The sequence below is a fragment of the Solanum verrucosum genome, unplaced genomic scaffold, assembly GCF_900185275.1.
Source record: "Solanum verrucosum unplaced genomic scaffold, falcon-dt-bn FXZP01000293.1, whole genome shotgun sequence".
NCBI lineage: Eukaryota > Viridiplantae > Streptophyta > Magnoliopsida > Solanales > Solanaceae > Solanum > Solanum verrucosum.
Window position 1 is genome coordinate 40,061 of NW_026020620.1, and position 10,601 is coordinate 50,661.

A 10,601-nucleotide genomic window follows, 5' to 3' on the forward strand; every position below is an offset into this window, starting at 1 on the left:
ATAAGGCAAGAAACAGTATACACATTGAACTAACAATATACATAGTATTTATTGAATATCCAGTTGAGAAAATTTGAATCTATGGCAAGTGTGGACATGATTTTTGCTACTGCTGTGGAATGGACCACAACTCTCAACATATTTGTTCTTCACCTTAACTAAAACCCCATTATGGTCGCTCAAGTTTTTTTTCATTCATGCACCTTGTGCTTTTGATGATCGATTTCAAGGCTTCACATATTGCAATTAGTTCAGAATATTATTATTCCTTTTAAAGTTTATTTACTTCTTAGAAGTTTGTATTTTTTTTTCTCTTAAATTAAAGTGATAATTCGAGTGATCATTATTAACTTTCCTTTACTTATAAATCCGTAGCATAACTCCTTTTTTGTTCACTTCATTATTTCCCTTTTTTTCTCGATATATTTTTCATCTATTTTTCTAACAAGGCATATGGTAGTTGTGGTTTTGTTTTACCTTTACTTTTTCTTTTGGGAATGTTACTTTCTCAAGTCAACGGAGTTACTTAACATAAAGTATGAGAACATAACAGTCTTCATACTTGGCGAAAAAGGAACGAGTGGTAGACAATAAAGTTCATGCCAAGTAAATAATAAGAATGAGAAATATTTATGATATTGTATTTAGGAATAATTGGTGTTATAGTCTCTAATAGTCCTCTTATCCTTCTCTTCGAATATAATTTTATGGATATTTGTTTTTAATTTCGAATTTATGTTGGATTTGAACCTGATTCATCAAAAATACTTTGATGGACAAAAATAAGTGAATATGATCTTTTAACACCCTGGTATTTGATATGACTTCATTAGATTTATTTTGAATGCCTAGATATTTAGTTTGCCTTCGTTCTTGATCTTCATAGAGAACTTATAACATTTCATCCATGAGAATCCTTTGCCTTGTTAAATTATGAAAATCCTTATTATAGTTGTAGGTTGGAAGAATTGTGACAAGGACAAACTCTTTTTAACCATATTGAAGTCGACATGATGATATTGATTAACTCAAGAATGTCACTCGTGTCAAGATGGAAGAGATGACAAACTCTTCTTGACCAATCAAATTGAAACTCTCATGATGATATTTGATTAACTAGAATATGCCACCTCTGCTAGGGTTGAACATTTATGATCAGGACAACTTTTTTAGCCGTAATTTGATTGATATGTTAATTTTCGATTGGATGAAACATGTCATTGTGCTGGGAAGAAACAAATGTGACTAGGACCTTTTGTTTGATTGATTAGGCTGAATTTGGATGATGATATTTGATTGGTTTGAACATGTTAGTTTTATTGAGTGAGAAGTATTGTGATTAGGGTGATTTGTTTTGACTAATCAAATTTTTGGTGTATGCTTTTTAATAGTTCAAACACATCAGTTGTACACGAGGCGTGTTTTCATACATGTTTAATTTGATTAGACACGTTGTATGACTTTCAACGTGTGGCATGGTCTTATTGACTGTTTCACTTGGCCGACACGTCTTTCGACACATCATTCCAAATTGCTCATATTGCGTTAATTTATTGCAAATTTGGTATAATCCAAATTAATTCTAAACCCAAAAAAGTAATATAAATACAAGGACCTGAAAAAAAATACTATATATATACAACATATATGAATATATTGGGAAAGAAATATAGGGTCCCATTGACGGCAAAATCAAGTTGAAATGGAATCAAGAGATTTACAAATTTTGGACTTTGGCGAAATCGAAGTTGATCCCACCTTGCTGAATTCTGTTGTCGTCGCTATCACCAAAAATAAAGATGGTTATGAGAGCGGAGATGATGATATCGAGGTGCAACAAATTCTATTCTACTCAGCTCAGTTTCATTTAGGTAAGAACTTGAAATCAATCTCTAATCATGGTGTTGGTAAAAAAACCTGTAGAAATCAAGTATTCTGTTATTTCTAATTCACTTAACCTAAAGAAAAAAAACTTCTAAAAAGGGGGAATCTTCATGCACTTTTTGTGAAATTTGTAAAAATTCGTTTCCGCTTCCAAACACAATGATGTGGGGAACGAATTACAATCAATGTTATTGTGAAGAATGCATAAAAAATTATATAGGCAAAAAAATTAATAAGGATATCCATGAGATGATTTCTATGAAGCACCCTGCTTCTGATTGCAATGGAATTTTAGATATCGATTCAATAATGCCGGTTAATTTCCTTATGCGAGTAAGAGATGTCATTCGACTAACAGATGTTCTGGCTTCGCCAATTGTTATTGATTTCCCTTTTATAGATTGTATGGGCACACTGGTTGATGATCTAAGGGAATTTTTTATTCGGGCATGTCCTGAGCGTTGGACACTTTTGTGTGTCAATTGTAAATGCTTACATTTGGGAATGACATGTGAGAATTATCAGTTTAGTAGGCAATTAAATTTTCTCTACTGACAGCATCATTATAGAGGATATCATGATAAACTAGAGGAGGATGAGGAGGAAGAAGAAGAAGATGATGATGCAGAAGGCGAATAAGAAGAAAGAAGAGGATAAGGGGAGGAAACTCCATGATCAAAAAACTTCAATGAATGTGAAAAAGTTCAAGTTTTGTTTCCTTGGAAACAAAATAGCAATTTGAGTTCTTATTGACTTTATATGCAGTCTATTGTTGGTTAAAGAACAGTATGCAGGGTGTTTTATTTGATTTCAATTATAGTTTTTAAGTTGGTGAAAAAACAATATGCAGGGTCTTTATGTTTGCATTAGTTATTTAGTTTGATTTGGATGGGCTCTAGCTGTGGAGGCATATTGTTCCAATGTAAGTCTAGACCAAAATGCGCAAATATTCTATTTTGCAAATAAGATGTTCTATTTTATATAGAGTCCAGGTTTGTATGAGCAACTAGCAGGCCCATATTTCTTTTATTTTAAATCGCTTCTTCAAATTATTTTTTACTACATCACTTATTAGATCAAAGTATTAAAGAATTCATCTCACACTTGGTTTTTAAAGTAAAAAATGATTTAATTTTCTTTGAAAAATCAGGAGAGAGGTTGTATGTGTTACACCCTAACTTAAGATAAGAAGTAACATACAAGCAAAATGCATGAGAGATGTTAAGTATATATATGTAAGTAGACCGTGTACTTTAATGATGCCTTTAAAAGTTGTGCAGGTCTATGCCTAGATAGAACTATATAACTAGTGGGTTAGGCAATTATAGATGGTATTAGAGTAACTTTTGTGTTAACTGTATCGATGCAAGCTAAAGTGAACCTAAGTTTAGCCAAATTCCAATAAGGTGAGGCAAACATCTTTGCTAGGTCTTGACAAATCTCAAGTGGTGGGGAAAATAACAATGGTGGTGCAAACCTCAGCGAGGACGTTGAGTCCATAAGAGAGGGTGTTTGTGACACATCTCCTTAGGATAAGAAGTCCACATCGACAAAAACACATGATAAGTAAGAAGATCTTACACTTTAGCTGCGCGTTTTAAAGTTGGGTGGGTCTAGGGCAAAACGAAAAATATCATTAGCGGGACGAACTGTTGTTTGGTTTGAAAAGGCAACGTAGAATTTATAATATATTACAAGAGCTGGTTTATGTCACTTCCCAGCTTAGTATAAGAACTCCACATCGACAAAACACATGAGAGTTATTACGTATAAAAGTTAGCAGACCTCATGACACCAATCTAGTGACATTTTTAAAGCCTTGCAGGTCTAGACCCAAAACAAACGATATCACTAACAAGTTGTCTGATGGAATAAAGGTGGTGCAGATAATAATTGAAGGGATAGAAGAATTATATTGTTGGATTTAATTGAATTAATTTGATTTTCTATTCCATATCTTGTGTTTTGATTTTATTTTCATCTATGATTAATAACTAAACAATTGACCCTAATTGATGACAATCCAACCGATAACTAATCCATAAATACCCCTATCTATGACTATGAGCTCTTTTTGTACACTTGAGTTGTTGTATTCTAACTTTTATCTCAATTTGTATTTATGCTAAATCAGTAAATGAATCTCCTAGAATTCATTTGTGGTATATCTGTGATTCATAGATTGTTGTTGCCAACTCCTTTCTAAACAACGTTTAGTGTCTGCTTGCAAGTCATTAGAGTGTCTGTGAAATTCCCATTTGAAGCTTCTGGTTGTTAGTACCGAAATAAGCAGGTGTCATGCGGAAGCTAGCAAAGAAAACCTTGAAAGACCATGAGTAAGAAGACAATTGATAAATATGAGATTAACTACGAGACAAATGACAAAAATTTTGTGAGTAAAATATGAGATTAACTGTTCAATCATTCAGTTTCAAATGAGTTTATTCATATTTTCAAACAAATTTAGGCTCGCAAGTCAATTATATAAGTATTAAAATTCTCCCTGCACCATAAAAGAAGCCCAATCAAATTAACAAGTAAACAAAAACTGAAATATATGATTAGAAGTATGTTAAATACAACTAGCAAGAATAACAAAATAATATGAGATCAACTGTTTTTTTTTTACATATGAGATAATTGTTTAATCATTCAGTTTCACACAAAATTTTCTACTTGACTAAAGTCAATTTGGTGGTTATCAAATGAGTCCGTTCATGTTCTCAAACACTTTAGCCATAAAATTTCACTTTCTCCGGGAGTTCAAATCCAGTCTAAATACTTTTGGCCATAAATTCCCCAAACCAGCAATTCCAAAAAATAACTTGTTTTAAACTTTTTTTCACTACAAATTGCTCTCAAAGATTCAAAATCCCACATGTAAGATAATAGAAGATGTAAACTAGAATTTAAAGAGAAAAATCAAACAAACTAGGAAGATAAATACCTTAAATGAGTAGATTGGTGTTCCAAAACTTGACGAAATCAAATTTACCAAAGAGATACGAGATGAAGAATTGTGTTTCTCTCAAAAAAATTGTATGCCAAAACCTAAATCTCAATGAATGGGTCAAGAGTGTGAGAGTGAGAAGAGAGAGCTACGAGAGTGAGACAAAAGAACTTTTACAGAGAGGGAAAAGTTGAGCTTAGAGGGTGAGAGAGAAATGTTGATGTCACACCCCGAGCCTACACCCTAGGCCAGACTAGGACTCGAAGACCATTGCTGGCCCAAGTGAACCCCTGGCTTGGCTTACTTACTCAACGGAAGACTTAAAACACAAAAATAGTCTAAATAAAGAGCTTGTGAAATAAACTTAGAATGTCTCAAAAGGAATATTCAACTAGCCAAAATGGCTACTCAAGTCTCATAGTAAAACATCTGAAATACAAAGCTCAAAGACTCATAACTAATTGTCTAACTATCTATGAAGCCTCTAAAACAACTGAGATGGATGTTAGGACAAACCCCACAAGATCCTAATTGTCACGCCCCGAGCTACCCCCGAGACGCAGACACGGGACCTAGGACCACAAGTGATCCCAAGCTAACCCTGCTGGCATGATCATGAGCATACTAAAGATAATAAACTGATACAGAAGCTAAATCATAAATAAAAATGAAAAGATGGGGAATACCCATATACTATAACTGAGATAAATGAAAACTGATGAGTTTAATACAAAGAAGATATTAACTCAATAGTAAGCTGAATCTAACTATGACCGAAATAAGCCTTTAAACTGACTAGAAGTTGGGACATGCCCTAACTAAGTCTAGAAAATCTGAAACTAAAAGACTAAAAACGATAAAGATAAACATGTCACTAGTCCTCAAAGAATGAGGACTCACCACTGATGCTGCTGAACTGAAGATTGGGAACGGACCTAAGCGTGAGCTGGTTGCTGAGAACCTGAACCTATATCACGAGAAGATGTAGCACACGTATGCGTCAGTACTTGAAAGGTACTGAGCATGCAGGATAAAGTAAAGATGAAATAACATATAACTGAACAAAGCAATAAAGCAATGAAATAATTTGGACATGATATAGATGTTGAATACTGAGCTAACTGAATGCAATGACCAATTTATAACATGCTAACTGAAAACTGAATGAATTGTAAATGTGGTCAATGCAATAAAGTCTGACTGAACTATGGGAGCTACTAATAACCGACAATAAAACCACATAAGCTAAATGTGGAGTCCGATGTATACGCCCCATCGAGAGGTCCCAATATACCCTGCCAGAGGTATAGAGGCATTCTGACATGATCACTAAACTGATGTTACCCACAGAGGGGACTTACTCCTACGTGGCTTGCAGTTCTGAGACTATATGGGTACGCTGAACCCTAGTCCTACTCGGTATTATGCTACTGCCAATGAATTAAGTGGTTAACTGGTTATGATTGAATTTCTGTAAAATACTGGATAGCTGAAAAGTAAACATGCAAACTGAGAATGCAACAATTAATCTGATAATGATGCATTAATAACTGAGGCATGTATAACTGAATAACTGACCTAGCATGTGTAATTGAAGAACTAAAGAAATACATAGCTAGGGTTCTGAAATTCATGCGAGAAATGATGTAACAACATGATAATCTGATTTGGAACATGTTAATAACTAATTCATGATGATCTGCTGTAATTCTAAAAACCCTAGGTCTATTCATAATAAGGTAATCAAGAAATTGACTGAATTCTAGGGATCCAATGAGTGAAAGGAACCCATTAGTGAAATTCCACATACCTGGTGACGAATTCCACGGAGAAATCCTTCGATTTCTGGGCTGAAACTGGAGAAAACTTGCTGCGTTCTTGAACTATGGTTCTTGACCTTTTTCTCCTCTCTTGCTTCTAATTTTCCAAATTTTGATTGATGATTTTACTTGGATAACTTCTAGTTATGTTTCTAGGCTTAAACTGACTAAAACCTCATGATTTAGGGTCTAAATAACGTACCTTAGGGGTTAAACGAAATAGTAAATTACCAAAAGACCCCTAACATAATTGATGTCGAAGTGACCGACCGATTGGACTGACGGGCCGTAGGTCAATCGACGGTCCGTCGATTTGAGTCGTCAATCGATTCTGCCCGACAAGGCTTCACTAAAACGTGCATAACTTTTTTCTCGGAACTCGGATTTTATCAAACTCAGTGGCGTTGGAAAGAGGGTTCAATTAGCTATCATATCATAGGTCATGGGACACATAATTCCTTTTGTGTTAAGAGTTATTACTATTTGAAGTTGACCCAATCACAATTTTCATCTAACTGGCTGCTACCCTCACCTACGGTCAGACCTACGGACCATGCATCGAATGACGGTCCGTGCTGGTCAACCGTCAATTGGGACTGAAGCTGGGATTTAGGGGCATCGATCCACTGGCACAAACCACTGTCCATGACCTCGTAGGTCCGGCCGTGGGTCAACACTTGGCCAAATTTCTGGCTGAGTTCTAGGGGAGTTTGTTGACACGAACCACTGACTTGCAGGACGGACCGTGGGTCCTCCTACGGTCCATCGATGGTGCCCGTGAATGCCACCTGTAACACCAGAAATCCGTAATCTGGTCTATTTTCGGATACGGGGTGTTACACTAATGATCTGAAAATAAAACTAAAAGCAATAAAAAGAGTCCTCTGGAATGCAAGGAGGCTCACCAACAGACTCTGAACTGCTCACTGGATCAACGGTGCATTGGATACCGTTCCTAGTTACTTGCGTCTGCATCATAAGACGATGCATGACAAATGGCATCAGTACATTGAATGTACGAGTATGCGAGTTGGAATGCTAAACACAACAAAGGGTTGAAAAAGAATCTGAAGAACTTACCTGGCTCAACTTAACTCAACATAACTGGACTCATTTCAATATAAAGAAATTTAAAAGCAAGTGCAATATAAGGAAAAGTTGTTTAAAAACATGACTTCAACTATGTGTATTTAGAAATACAATAACAACTTTGTATGTATGCAAAGATACAATATGAACTCTGCTTGTATATGAAAAATACAAATATATCTGATGTATCTAAAGATACAAAATAATGTTGTGGGAGTTTCTCTAACCGGCAACCATCACATAAGAGCTATTGTGATGATACAACGATCTCCCTCACGCTGTCAGCGCATCCTATACCCTGCTGAAGGTATAGGACCTAAATTACTAAGTGGATCCACTAGTCTATGCGGAAAGGATTCATCTAAAAAGTATGACCTTTTCTACCCATGATGGCTACATGGTTTATGAGGGCTGATAGTTGTATGAACTCTTCCCCATATCGGTGCTAAATACTACTCCCAAAATATACTAGATCTCTATGTTTAAAACATACTACTTTCTATGATTTGAGATAATTGCTCAAAACATAGCTCAAAGGGAATCTTGGAAATCAAAGTATCCCCTCTTGCTTAATTATGAAAGCATTTACTCTTTTCTCAAAACTATCTCAAATGCTCTTTGGAAATCAAGGTTTTCCTTTCTTGTTTAAATGTGAAAACATTTTAAACCCTTTTGAAATACATAGACCCCATATAGTTTACTCAACTTGAACTTTAAGTCTTAAAACAAAGTTAATCATTTGGGAAAAATAATGACTTTTGAAAAACTTTTAAGAACTTATCTTAACTTGACTCTTGACTTTTCTTGACTTTAATACTAACTTTCCTTGAATTGGATTATGGATTCAAGGTTCATGATATCATGTTTATGGATGATTTCATGATGTTTAGATGTACCTTAGAGTGTTGGAATCAACTAGAAAACATAGGTACATTGCTAAGGAACATGTAAGAAAGGATGGGGAAGAATGGGAAGAACTGGCGTCCCTGGCGCTCTGAGAGGCGTGGGGCGCCAGCCCTCGAGATTTAGGGACCAAGTTGGGGTACTCCAGCCGGTGCGTTGCCCCAGAGCCCCACATTCAGGGACTGCTTTGGGGCGCGCTGGTTGGCGCGACGTCCCACCCTCTTGCCCAAGTGTTAGACTACTTTTCTTCTCCGTTTTTCAACTCTAAACCCTCTAAACTTCAATGGTTCTTTCCCCCAAACACTTAGGATCATTTATACCCTCAATATATGATAGATTCAATCCAAAATTACACCCGGAAACATGAATCAAATTGCAAGAAACTTCAACAGAACAACCCACAAGAATTCAAACGAAGTTCATCAAGAACTCAAAGGATTTACTTTCAAATCACACATATTTTGCTGAATTGAATCATGATTGGCGCGTGGGTGAACTAACCCAATGCTGTGTGATCTTACATACCTTTTAGGGATCACCCCCGAAGAAACCACAAGCTACCCTTGACGAAATCGACGAATCTTAGACGTTCTTCTCTTGTCTCCTTTTTTCTCCTCTTCTCCAAGCCCTAGAGTAAAATTAACATTTCTAAAATTGACTAAAATCTGAATGTACCCCAATTAAACTCCTAAAAATGAATTAAAATAATTAGGAAAGGAAAAGACTAAATTACCCTTCCAAAATCCGGATTAGATTTTCCTTAATCCAATAGCCCAAATTCCAAAGGACAAAACTTACTCATACGAACTCGGAATCACACAAACTTGGCTGCGTTGGAAAGATAATTCCAAGAGCTTTCCAACCACATTTGGAAGTACACGTAACTCATCCTGATCTATGAGTTATGACCGTTTGAATTTGACCAAAACTCACCTTTTCCTAACTTAAACAAATTTCCAAATTTTCATTCTTTCCAAAAATGACTATTTCCAATTTTTAGCTTCTTCTTAGTTTTTTCAAATTGCGAGATGTTGTAGTTGAGCTTAGAGAGTACTGAGGGAGAAATGGGTGCTAGAGTAAGATTTGAGTGAGAAAAAAGTATGTGCCTTTTTTAAAATAAAAATTAAAAAATCAGCACTTAGGACTGCTGCAACTTAATAATAAAAATTTGTAGAGGTTAAAATAACCCCCACATTAAATATTATTTAGGGGTGGTTATAGTAATCCCCTCAATTAAACTTTCCCAAATCTAGTTTTTTTTTGTAGTACTTGCAGTTCTTGAAAGCTTGCTGTTTTCTTGAGAAAGACAAAAGACAGTTTTTTTCTTGAGTACCTTGGATATCAGACTAGGTAGTTTCTTATTAACAAAGGTATATTATCCTCTGATCGAAACAACCTAATGTGATCCTATTGGTTGAGTGCTCTGTCCTCTTTTCCCTTCCTCACCAACCATAAGAGTGTTGGCAGCTTTACAATTGTTCCCCATTTGTCGAGGAACATACGCTACTCATGGGACCAGGTCCCATTATTTGTTAGGATCATCAAAATAATGGAGTTACAATGGCATTGATATGGGATACTATATTTCCAAAGATCAGTTTGTTTCTCAGCGTAACACCATTGTATAATGTCACACAACTCCAGTTCTTAAATATATATATATACTAGTTTTTGGTAACGTGCGTTGCATGTTTGTTCTTTATTATTGTGGTAATTAATTTTTTATCTATAATAGTTTTGAGTTATAAAATGGAAATATTGGTGGAGTCAGTAGTGATTTATTTTTTTTGAGAATTGGTAACATGTCAGGAGTGAAAAATTTTAGCCACTAACTAATAATCTCTTTTACTGCTTAAATGTTATTTTCGAATTCAATTTCTATTATATGTTTTTCTCTGTAAGATTTTATTCCTCTTTCATATTTAGAAAGATAAATTTTAAGGTTGTTCATATTT

General features: G+C 35.2%; 1 pseudogene; it reads left to right on the forward strand.

Annotated features, from left to right (window-relative positions):
• The first annotated feature begins 1,684 nt into the window (after positions 1–1,684).
• On the forward strand, positions 1,685–2,523 carry LOC125811362 (uncharacterized; annotated as a pseudogene).
• Positions 2,524–10,601: the final 8,078 nt, after the last annotated feature.